We start from the raw sequence: 13,469 nt of genomic DNA on the forward strand, positions 1-13,469 counted from the left end.
TATTTCATTAGATTTTGGATGAAATTCACACACCAATGGGGATAAAGGTAGAGAGAAACAACAATGGGATTAATGATGGCTGCAAGGCCAAAATTTTTACCAATCAGATGTTAATATTTTCTCTAGATGCAAGCCATGTCCAACCATAATGGAACATGAATGGATGGAACCACCTGGCGTGTCATGTTATTAAGATATATTTTAAATTTTAATGGATGGTATCCTAGTGGTAGGTTGGAAATCTATGTGAATACAACTAAAAATTATAGTGAGACAAGTTTATAATAAAGGACACTAGATGGTGAAAATTTGATCAACAATTCTCTCATCCGCTTCTCCATTTTCATAGACTAGTACTTCTCTTGCAATTTCCTTGAGTGTCTGGTATCACAATTTAAAATAAGAGACATATTGAGGATTAGATTGGAAGGTGTAAAAAATTATTCATCTAACAAAATTCAATAATGAATTCCAAAACATATAGAAGAAACATTTCAGGGATTACAGATGCTAAGAAACAAGTGTAGCAAAAAAAGTAGCATGCTATGTGCACTACCATATAAAATTCCCATTTTAGAGAAGGATATATTTTAGATCCATGACCACTAGTCCTAACTAGGGTGTGCTACCCAAGCTAGGGCCAACAAACGCTCCAGGTTCATCAATGCAATTTAATTTTGGAACTAAGTAGTTTTTGTGTGGCAATTTTATTTTCTATGTTGTTTTGCAAAATTTGCATGTGAACTAGGTTTTCACTAGAAATCAGCTACTACAGATTGAAACATTCATGTTGTGTCTCATCTAAATGGTTCCATAGACTAGTAATGTGGAAATTCCCTGAAGATTCTAGGAGTATATTCTTATGTTGAAATCTACATGGGAAAATTTCTAACATTGGACTAGAAGCTAGTTGGTGTTGTTTGGGGATCTGCCCTAGGTATTTTGAGGCTCGAGATTCTCTGCTCATGGTCATTTCAATCTTGCTCATAATGATAACAATTAAATCCATTCGCAGTTGTAGAGCATTGATGTGGGCACTATTCCACATAAAACATTAAAGCAGAAATGAGGGACCAAGTTCTACCCAAGTTCCTCTCCAAAGCCCAACATTTTTAGCTCAAGGGTCTTTTGAAGGCCCTTTAGGAAGATTCATGTTGGACATATAACTGAAAATAACTACTGGAAAAGCATGGATGTGATGAAGGAAAGAATGTAAATGCGGAGATAATGTGAATGCATCTAATCAAGATTTAATTACAGAAGAGGAAGCCATAAAGGAGGGAATTAATTGTGTCTCAACTGGAGATATCACTTTCATTTCTCAATAACCTCTCTTTGGTTCCAACCTAAATGAAGCCATGGCCAAAATCTTGTTGAAAATAATAGCAAGAAAGGGTTCCTTTGTTTGTGCCTTAATCAAAGGAACCCCAATGAGTTTCTTCTTATGTATGCTCTAGTTCCTAAAAATTAGGAAAATCCCTATAAATCAAGATGAGTTCCTAAATTTAGGAACGTCCTTGAAAATTAGGATGAGTTAGGTTATAGTTAACTGATGTTTTGAAATTGAAAGTCGAGTTTTTGATTTTATAGTGTGAGTTGATTGAGGAAAAACACAAGTGGTTGACTTGAAATAGGACGAGTTGCATGAAAAGTTAACTTATGTTAACTTAATCAATCACAAAGAAAAGTCCTGAATTAGAAACTCGCTACTATAACCATTCAAATTGCCTTTAAAAGGAGGAACTAAGGCACAAGTTTAGTCACTGTTTTAGTAAGCATGAGTTGGTGAGACCAAGCGACAGGAAACACACGTTTGTGCATGGAGCTTGTGAGAGGAAGAGTGTACAAGACAAGATTGTGCACAAATTCATAGAGGGAAAGAGAGATCAACAGTATTACAAGGGTTTCAAGATTATATCAAGCAAGCAGGACAAGTGTGCCTTTTATATTGAAACTATTCTATTTTATAAGAGATCAATTTATCAATTTTTTTCTATCTATAATATTCTCAACAAGAAGACGGTTTTCCCTTTGGGGTTCCTTAGAAAAATAGTGTGTTTCTATTGTATGATTGTGCTTATTTCTATTCCTGTTCCAATACAAATTAAGTAGAGATTTTTTGTGTCTATATGAAAATAAGTTAATTTCAAATTGTTCATAATACATACCAGCAGTTGCAGAGTTTCGTGGATTTCCTATAGGTCTTCCATGCCAATGGTATTCAAGACCTCTTCATGTTCTACTTTTAGCCTATTTCTTAGTTTATGATTTTGTTATGTATGTCACAATAGTTTCTACATGGGCTACCTAAATTCTTGTGTAATGACACAGTCAATATGAGGGTGCAACATATCAGTATGAGGGTGCAACAAATTAGTATGAAGGCACAAAACTAGTGTTCCTAGGAGAAGCACTAGAGTTTATATAGGAGAGAGACAGTAAGGGTGCATGCATGTCTCCCTCATGCATGTGCCAGTCTCTTACAGTTCATGTTTTAGTCTATTAATCCATCTTAGCATTGTTATATAAAATTTTGCATGCATTAACTATTGTTAGAGTATGATGCAAATTCATAGGACTGCAAGGGCACTTGCATGAGTTGATGAGAGAAAATATCTCAAGGATAAGTTTGTACGCAAAAAATCAACATTTATCCTACATTGGTAAACACTATCTTTGGCAGTTCTATCCATGCAGGAGCGCACAATGGCTAAAGTATATTAGGTTTGGTTTGACTAAGTAAACTTGGGTGTTTCATGCATGGGACCAGATACATTGTTATATTATCCAAGTATCTTGTTCTATAAAAGAGAACTGGGGTGAACCACTGTGTTGGTTGACGTGTTTAAGTCTTGAGATACAACAGTGTAATTTTTCCTCTCGTGTAAATAAAAGATAGATGCAATATTGCGAGCTATATTCTAAGTATTTTTTGTTTGTAATTTCTAGCAATGTGTGTTTGTATATTAATATAATCACAGATTTTCATTTTTATTGAAGCTTGTGAGGTTCAAGCTACCTAGGTTTAGGGTTATTTTTTTGCAAGTGTAGAATCTGCTTATCATGGTCCAAAATCTAGCACTTCAAACAAGAATTGAATGCAATATATTTCAGATGGGGAAGAAACAATAAAGAACCAAGAAGATAAATAAATAATATCTCAAACAAATTCCCAGTAAACGTTAGGAGAGATTTGAAAATAAACAACTATGTAGTAACATGCTGACATGATTAAAAAGGAAAACACAATCTAGAATTGAAAAAAATCAATCTACAATGGCAATAAATAACTGAGAAGAAAAAAATACTACCTGAAACAACTTTCCACTTGATGCAAGGACAAAGTTGGGGATTAATAATTGCGTACTGACATTGTGACATGACTAAAATGGAAAACAGAATCTGGAGTAACAAACGAATCAATGGTCAAGGAAAATCCCTATCAAATAGAATAAATGCAAGAGGTGGATTTTGTAGTGTACCGATAGGGAGATCATTTTATTCTAAACAAGGATCCTAATCCACAAGGGTAGATTGACACAAAGTTCTGTGATGACAAGGAAGTCTAGCAAACCATAAAGAAGATTAAGAAAAAAGGAGAAATTCTGAACTTCCCTAGAAGATTGTTGGTGGAGAACGACATCTACAAATGGTATCCCAGAAATTAGGAAACAAAATCTGGGAAGTGGAGTCCCTATGGGGCCTTGGTAAAGACTGCATCTGCCATTCTTCAAAAATAAGGAACAGCACAGGGCATTTACTAGAATGGAATATGGATGATTGCAAGAGCCCTAGCTTATGTACAACCTTGGTATGAAAACTTTGATCCAACATTCACATCTAGATTCTACACATAAATATCCTCTCGAGCATATTTCTGAGATAGAACTCATTAATCAAAGGATAAGAAAAGTTCCATCCTATGAATATGTTTGTGGACATTCTCCAAAAAGCTTATAACATGAACAATATTTATTTGTAAGCTTCTGTTCTTTTTATTTATCATTGGATTATTTTGAGTGTGGTTTAAGGAATTACATATGCTTAGAGAATGTAAGTTTTAACCCTATACAATTAAGTTTTAACCCTATACCATTTAGCATTCTAGGTCTTGTTCTAGGGTTTCACAAACCCTTAGGAAAAATATTTCAATACAAGTCATATCCTTCTAGACTTCTAGGGTTTGTAAATTTCATTGGCACCCTTTGCTAGTCCAAAAAACTTGTCATGCATAAAATATCCTACTATATTCATGGAACCAATCACTGTTCCAAAAAAGCAATTGACATTGATCCATTACAAGATGCCATCGTATCAGCTCAAACCATTGAAGATTATTGATCACATTGAGGAATCACTAGCTTATGAAACTAAGAAAAAAAGGCTTTAGGAGAATGTTGTCCTTTAGAAGCATTGGGCTAAACCAATTGGAGTCCAAGTATGACACAATCATTAATGCTATCTGGGGCATTGAACTAGAAAATGAGGAATCAATGGAGAAAGATACAAAGGTAGAGGAACTAATAGTGACAAATAATGTTGGTTTACTGGCACCAAAGGATGAAGACTAGGACAGGGAACCAAGAAACACTTTCACAACTCCAACTGATGTGGTTTTAGGCCATTGTAGAAAAACCTTGTAGAGCTAAAAAGTCAAATATTTTTGAAGTAAACTCCAACTAGGAACCAAGTGAACATAATTTTTGCTATGATTGTATATGACAATGGTCTCAAGTGCTTTCTAACTAACAAATTATGTCCTTTCTACATCTACGATCCCTCTTTGCAAGATGCAGAGTACGTCAATAATAAAAAAAAATATTGCTCCAACATTTCAATGGCACTATGTCTTAAAGTTACCTACAAATATATTTTCCTTGTCAGAGGCACACGATCCGGATTAATGGTCTATTCTGAGCCTCTAGATGTTCTAGTTAGCAATAATAAGGCTTTGGGGCACTGGAAGCAACATGAGAGTCTGCCAAGTAGTTGTTGGTTTCAATTTTGGATACGATGAGAGCTTCGAGATCTAATGAAAAAGGAGGATGTGGAAATTTCTATGCATCATGTCCTTGGAATTTTTAAATATTTCCAAAGAAGGGCAGAAAAAATGAGTTATACTGGTGAATTGGAATTAAGACATGCACAATTCCATATGTGAAAGATCTAGTATCTTTGAGTCTAGACCTTGGCTTCAGCTTCCCATTCTCCCAATATCGATAACATGAGTATTTTGTATTGTCCAATTCAAACTAACAGTTCCAAATTATATACGTGGATTCAAAGTGGGCACACAAAAGAGAAGTTGTTTGAAGACAAGGTCAATACCACCCTCTCTGAACATGGAAATCCAGAGCATTCTGAGCAACAAACTATACACAAATTGACACAAGGTATGATGGGGTTTGAACAAGTGTACAATGTTTGGAAAGAAAAATTTAGCACAATCATCAGAATGGAGCATTCACCTATTGTACCCACTTGTTTTAGTTTTGAATATATATCAACTATCTCCTTTTAAAAATATTTAAAGTTAAAAACATATGGACATCCTTCTAGAAAGTTGTGAATATTAGTTGAAATAGTGGATCTCAAATCTAGACAAACAACATTTTAGGATCCAATGGTCACATGAAACTAGGAAATGGTGATATTTGGGGACTCAAAATCTCAAAAGTTCTTATGCATAGGGATTAAAAATACCAAAAGACCTTATGCCCATGGTTTATATATATTAATATTTTCCCTATTTTTTGCAAGAGCGTATTTTGATAAAGTTTTAAAAATATTTGTTTTGCTCGACAAAAAGAGTGGGAAGGCTTATAAGAGTTATCAAATATTGAAAAGGTCTTAGAAGTGAAGGGAAATGACCCAACATATTTACAAAATTTTGGGAATGAAGAAGATGGAAGCATAATAATTGTACAACTTTTAAAGCCATAATAGAGATTCATTAAGCATTCCTCTCCACCCTGTAAACTTCTCCAACATTATATCTCATCTCTAAACACATTTATTTAAAAGGATCAAAGCAATTGGAAAAAATTCAGTCAATGTGCTGGTTAGCCATGCCTCTTTTTAACAGCCATTTATTTTCAAATGCGAAATAATAACATTTCAAACCATGTACCCCATTATTATTCAAAATAATTTTGTGCATTTAAGAAATGTCTTAGACATCTCCATGAAAGACACATGCATGTTTTCATTCCAATCTCTGAAAACATATGTTGGGTCCCTATAATACTAGTGATTACCCCATTACTATTGTAGTTATACCCCTTATTTATATTGTTGTGCCCCTATTACCCCCATATTGTTATTTCTGTGCCCCATAGAATCCCTCTATTGTTATTTTTGTGGCTTTATATTATTATTGTTAGGTCGGCTGGATTATATTGTGACTCCTTAGAGTCCTATATATAGAAAGGAGGGTTTTTCATTTGTATCATCCAAGAATTGTTCATTTATGTAATGTAAAGGAGGTTTCCCCCTCGAAGAGGCTGAATTATAAGGCGTTGATCTATCTTTTCTATCTTTTCTTGAGCTAGTTTCATAACATTTGGTATCAAAGCTTTGGATTCTAGGGTTTCGCTGCTCCAAACAGGCCATCATGGCATGTTCGCTATAACATTTTTTCTGTGACGTTTCAGAAGTCGCAAAAAAAACCCATTTGAGAAGAAATCGCGTTGAACCTTGGGTCCATATTTCAGAGCTTTTCGCACGATATTTGCGGAGATATGATCTGAGGAAGTTGGTCCTTTTGCAGACTCCTGAATTACATTTAAAACAGGTGACCTAGGGAAAATTGTCATAACTTTCACTCTGGGGATCGGATTGAAATTTTGTAAGAAGGCATAGAAAGAGGACAAATTGTAGTTTCTTGTATGTGTGTTTCAAATTCAAAGGTTGAAACAGTGACTCGTGGCACGTCGTAAACTTTCACTCTACTGAACTAGTCTAAAAGCAAGTCACTGTGGGAGATTTCACATAACTCTTCCTTGGAGAATCCAATTTGGTTCAGACTTGTGGCATTGGAAAGAGGACACAGAAGGATACTACAGGTAGCAATTTCAGAACTAGATGATCTGAAATTACAGAGATACATCAGATTCAATATCAGGCTTCTATAAAGTGAAAAAAGGTGTGTAGTTTTTGTTTTTATTTTTATTTTTGTGTAAGCTTGGTTTAACGGAATTCAAAGGGCATAGTAAAGCATTATTATCGGTAACTGATGCCCCGAGGAAAGAAAATGCAAACACCTAGTAAGGAACCTGAAAGCTCTAGCATGACTCATGAAGAAGAGGAAGAAATGCTACATGATATATCAAAATTACAAGAACAAGTGCAACAAATGTCACGCTCACAAAAGCTAACAGAAGCTAAGATAAGTGGCGTGGAATCTAAGATAAAGGGAATGGAAGCTAAGATGGATGATTCGAAGACAGATTTGAAGAGAGACATGGCAGATTTGAAGATAGATTTGAAGACAGACATGGAAGAATTGAAGAAGTTGCTACAAGAAAGGGTCACTAATGGTGAAAAGGTAGTAAAGGAAACTCATGATGAGAACAAAAGAAATGTTAATCATGATTCCATAGATGCTAATGTTGGATCGAAAAATCACCATATTCCAAAAATCGATATGAGGAAGTTTGATGGCAAGGATCCCGCCACATGGATATTACAGATGGAGCAATTCTTCGATCTCAATAATGTGCAAAATGCACAAAAGGTACGTATGGCAACTGTATATTTGGAACCAAATCAGTTTGTATGGTATCAATGGCTTTGCTCTCGTAAACAATTTATCACTTGGGCAATTTTTACGGAAGAATTGATAGCACATTATGAAGATACAAAAAGCAACACTTTTTTTAGCCAATTGATAAGTCTCAAACAAAAGGGTTCAGTAATGGAGCACATTGAGGAGTTCCAAAAATTGAACATAAGGGTAAAAGATATTCCAGAGGAGCATAGGATTGATGTGTTCATAGGGTCTTTAAAGGATAATATCCAACATGATGTTCGCCTTTGGGAACCTGATTCATTAGAGAAGGCATTCAGGTTAGCAAGAAAAATGGAAAGCAAAATTATGGCAACCAGGAAGCATACCACTCACAACTATAAAGACGGAAGTGTTGTTTCCCCTAGTCTTCCACAACCTATAAGGTTGACACCACAACAATTGGAAGAAAAAAGAGCAAAAGGGCTTTGTTACAGTTGTGATAGCAAATACACTAAAGGTCATAAGTGTGCTGAGAAGAAATTATTCTACATAGATTGTGAAGAGGAAGAAGAAAAGGAGCAAGAAAGGTCAAAAGAAGAAGATATACTCCAGGAACAAAGCCTAGATGAAGAACAAATAAATCCGACCATATCTTGTAATGCATTGGCGGGAATTACCACTCCTCAAACCATCAAGATAGAAGGACAAATCAAGAAGAAAAAGGTAATAGTGTTGATTGATTCAGGAAGCACCCACAATTTTATTCATTGTAGGGTAGCAAAAGAATTGAATTGCTTCCTATATCCAGCACCAGAGTGTCAAGTGATGATTGCAAATGGAGGAACAATAAATTGCTCTGGAAAGTGCCATAATATCAAGCTATCCATGGGAGAATATGTATTGACTAGCCCAATGCTTTCCATTCCAATGGGAGGTGCTGATGTTGTACTAGGAGTCCAATGGCTACAATCCTTGGGTACAATAGCTTTTAATTTTCAAGAACTTTTCATCAAATTTTCTACGGAAGGAAAGGAAGTTGAATTAAGGGGTATTGCAGGGAAACCAGGAAAGATAATCAGCTCTAATGGTATGACAAAGCTTCTAAAAAAGGAGCAAAGAGGTGTAATTGCACAATTATGTTCGCTAGATGTTTCCACATTGGAATCATCTATTTCTCCAGATCTCCAAAAAGTCCTGGACAATCATTCCAAGGTATTTGAGACTCCCAAGGGTCTCCCACCTATGCGTGATCATGATCATGCTATTCATCTGATTCCAGGAAGTGTTCCTCCAAACATCAGGCCGTACAGATATCCCTATGTCCAAAAAAGTGAAATTGAACGTATGGTTGCAGAAATGCTAGAGGCTGGTATAATTCAACCGAGTCAAAGTTCTTTCTCAGCTCCAGTAGTATTGGTGCACAAGAAGGATGGATCATGGCGCATGTGTCCGGATTATAGGGAGCTCAACAAGCTCACTATTAAAGATAAGTTCCCCATTCTGTTATTGATGAATTACTGGATGAATTGCATGGATCAATTTACTTCACCAAGTTGGATCTTCGTTCGGGATATCATCAAATCAGAATGAAGATTGAAGACATTCCGAAAATGGCATTTAGAACTCATGAGGGTCATTATGAATTTTTGGTCATGCCTTTTGGCCTTACCAATGCACCTTCAACATTTCAAGGTTTGATGAATTCAATTTTCAAACCATTCCTTAGAAAATTTGTGTTAGTATTTTTTGATGATATACTAATCTACAGCAAGTCTTGGAAGGATCATGTTGAACATGTTGACAGGGTGCTACAACTATTGGAGGAGAAAAAATTATATGCAAAAAGATCCAAATGTTTCTTTGGAGTCCAGGAGGTGGAATATTTGGGTCATATTGTATCTCATGAAGGAGTTAAGGTAGACCCTAGCAAAATTAAAGCCATTAAGGAATGGAAAATCCCCACATCCATAAAGCATCTGCGAGGATTTCTTGGGTTGACAGGGTATTATCGCAAGTTTGTTAAGAATTATGGGAGAATAGCAGCACCTCTAACAACATTATTGAAGAAAGATTCATTTTCATGGACTCCAGAAGCAACAAAGGCCTTTGAACATCTTAAAGAGGCAATGTGCCAAGCACCGGTCTTAGCTACACCGGACTTCACAAAAACCTTTATTGTGGAATGTGATGCTTCAGGAAATGGAATTGGTGTTGTTCTAATGCAAGATGAAAGACCCATTGCTTTTGAAAGTCGTCCAATCAAGGGAAAGTTTTTAAGAAAAGCTATTTATGAGAAGGAAATGTTGGCAATACTCCATGCACTTAAGAAATGGCGACCCTACCTAATGGGAAGACACTTCAAGGTAAAAACGGATCATGATAGCCTTAAATACTTTTTAGAACAAAGATTATCCTCTGAAGAGCAACAAAAGTGGGTCACAAAGATGTTGGGTTATGACTTTGAAATCATCTACAAAAAAGGGAAGCAAAATGTGGTGGCAGATGCACTCTCAAGAAAGGATGAGGATGTGGAAGCATTGTTGTGTGCCATTTCTATTATCCAACCAGATTGGATAAACGAAGCAAGGGAGGAATGGAAGAATGACGAAGAAGTGTGGGCACTTATTCGAAAGCTACAACAAGATTCCAGTACTTCTGATACATTTAGCTGGCAAAATGATTCGTTATGGTACAAAGATCGCTTATACCTCTGTAAGAATTCCCAGCTAAAACAAAAGATTCTTATGGAATTGCACACTTCTCCCTTAGGAGGGCACTCAGGATTTTTAAAACTTACCACAGGGTTAAGAAGGAATTTTTTTGGGATGGCCTTAAATCAGATATTCAAAAGTTTGTGGCGGAATGTTTGGTTTGCCAGCAAAATAAAGTTGAAACAATTAAGACACCGGGTCTATTACAACCTTTATCCATTCCAAGCCAACGTTGGGAGGAGGTTTCAATGGATTTTATCACAGGTTTACCCAAGTCTGAGGGAAAGAGTGTCATCATGGTGGTAGTTGACAGACTTACCAAGTATGCACACTTTTGTGCATTATCACATCCATTTAAAGCCAGTACAGTTTCTACTGCATTTATGGAAACAGTTCAAAAGCTACATGGAAACCCAAAGATTATTGTAAGTGACAGAGATCCCATTTTCACTGGAAATTTTTGGACAAAATTATTTTCTTGTCTTGGTACTCAGTTAGCTCATAGCTCATCTTATCATCCTCAATCTGATGGGCAAACTGAGATAGTAAACAAATGTTTGGAAGGATATCTTCGTTGCTTTGTATCTGATAAACAGACACAATGGGTCAAATGGTTGCCTCTGGCTGAATGGTATAACACTTCCTTCCATACAGCAACAAAAATGACCCCATTTATGGCACTTTATGGGTATCAACCACCATCCATCACATCATATTTAAGAGAAAATTCTAAGGTTCAGGCAGTGGAACATCACATCGAACATCAACAACAAGTCCTCCAACTCTTAAAGGATAACCTCGTGTTGGCACAAAATAGAATGAAACAACAGGCAGATCAACATCGCAGTGAAAGAAGTTTTGATGTAGGTGATTGGGTATTCCTACGGCTACAACCATATAAGCAAATGTCCCTAAAGCAAGCTAAGAAGGATAATAAATTATCACCAAAGTATTATGGTCCGTACAAGGTGTTGCAAAAGATTGGTACTATGGCATACAAATTGGAGCTTCCTGCAGCTTCTCGATTGCACCCAGTTTTCCATGTTTCATGTTTAAAGAAGGTTATAGGTGACAAGCTCCCAATTCAAACAATATTGCCAGAACTTGACAGGAAGGAAAAATTATATTGGAACCGGAAGCAGTCACAGAAACAAGAACTCGACAGCTACGAAATCGATCAATTTCAGAGTATCTTATCAAGTGGAAGAACTTATCCACTGAAGATTCCACATGGGAGGATGAGAATTTTATGCAGAAGTATCCAGAACTACTCAAGCGTTGAGGACAACACTTTTTTGAAGGAGAGGGGCATGTTGGGTCCCTATAATACTAGTGATTACCCCATTACTATTGTAGTTATACCCCTTATTTATATTGTTGTGCCCCTATTACCCCCATATTGTTATTTCTGTGCCCCATAGAATCCCTCTATTGTTATTTTTGTGGCTTTATATTATTATTGTTAGGTCGGCTGGATTATATTGTGACTCCTTAGACTCCTATATATAGAAAGGAGGTTTTTTCATTTGTATCATCCAAGAATTGTTCATTTATGTAATGTAAAGGAGGTTGCCCCCTCGAAGAGGCTGAATTCTAAGGCGTTGATCTATCTTTTCTATCTTTTCTTGAGCTAGTTTCATAACAACATAATTTCCCACAATGAAAGAGATTTATATGGTTTTCATTAACAACTTATTTTCCATAGCATCTCCTTTCATGGTCAGGTATATGTGTGTGGAAGGATTCAGTTCTCTATCAATGTTGGAGTTTCCATTGCTAATTTGTTCAAATTATGTCAGTCTATAACATCCCATACAAATGGGTCACTAATAACTGACAAGGACTACTCAGGTGGGCTCACAAGAACAATTTTAAACTTCATTTCACACCATAGATTAAGAACTATGCCTTTGATTTGTGGAAGAATGGAAATTTCTCTGATAGAAAACTATGAAAACATTGATAAAACAACGTTGTGGATAAGAGTAGTCATTTACATACCATGAACATGGGTGTGAGCTACAACCAGGTGTAATGAAGATACAAGTAGAGAAATGCACATAGCCAAACGATGGAACACCATGGAAGAAAACATTGTGCCCCAAGCTTGTTATGCTTTGAGACCCAAAATCAGATATATGTAGGATACCTAAAATTATAGTGAAGTTGGAGCCAATTACACAATTTTTTTCATAGTGAGCTAGTTCATATTACCAGGACATGTTTTACATCATCATGATAAAAAGTGATATAAAGAAAGGTAGGTATGAAAACCTTCTAAAGTTTGTGTAATTTTAGGAAATACTAAAAATGGTGTGTCTTGGGAACTGTACAAAGAGTATAAAGTTTGGGAGCATGAATTTGTGGGCCAAGGTTTGTATCGAAAATCAAAAAGAGTAGTACACATTGGGACCCCACCATAGAAATATTTTCTTTACTCTTGACTTTAGCCACCTTTCTTTACCACTACATACCTATGCTTATCATCTACAACTTTGCCTTGAACTAAGAGATGTTTTTTAAAATCTTAATAAAACATAAATATTCTGTTATCATAGCTTTTTATCAAGGATTTTTCTTGTCATTTTAATTTTTTTTAATGTAGGGTAATTTATTTTTAGAAAATCAATCATTTTGTATTTTTTTCTTAACGTAGGGTATGAAAGTAGAAGCTTGATGAATATAGGATAATCAACATTTCTAGGAGTTCAAGGGCTCGTTCTGCTCAGGGATTGAATTCACCAATAATTGAGTTTGAAGTGGAGGGTTCTCACATGGCTATGGATGGTGGGTCGGAAGTTGTTATGGGGAAATTCATCACTGGTTGTGAGAGATCGTATGAGATGGGGTCGCCCTTTAAGGAATAGTAAGGAATACAAGAAGACGAAGAACTTATCTTTCTTCACATCTAAGAATTCACTTAGATCTTTTATTTTGTAGTGCAAATATATTGGTTGTGGAAGTTGAAAGAGGGTGGAGAGAATGGGGTACCCAAGTTGTTCTTGAAGCTTCAGATCATGAATGGATGC

The sequence above is a fragment of the Pinus tabuliformis genome, chromosome 6 (genome assembly GCF_031772625.1).
Source record: "Pinus tabuliformis cultivar Carrire ecotype Pingquan chromosome 6, CPIR1, whole genome shotgun sequence".
In the NCBI taxonomy this organism is placed as follows: domain Eukaryota; kingdom Viridiplantae; phylum Streptophyta; class Pinopsida; order Pinales; family Pinaceae; genus Pinus; species Pinus tabuliformis.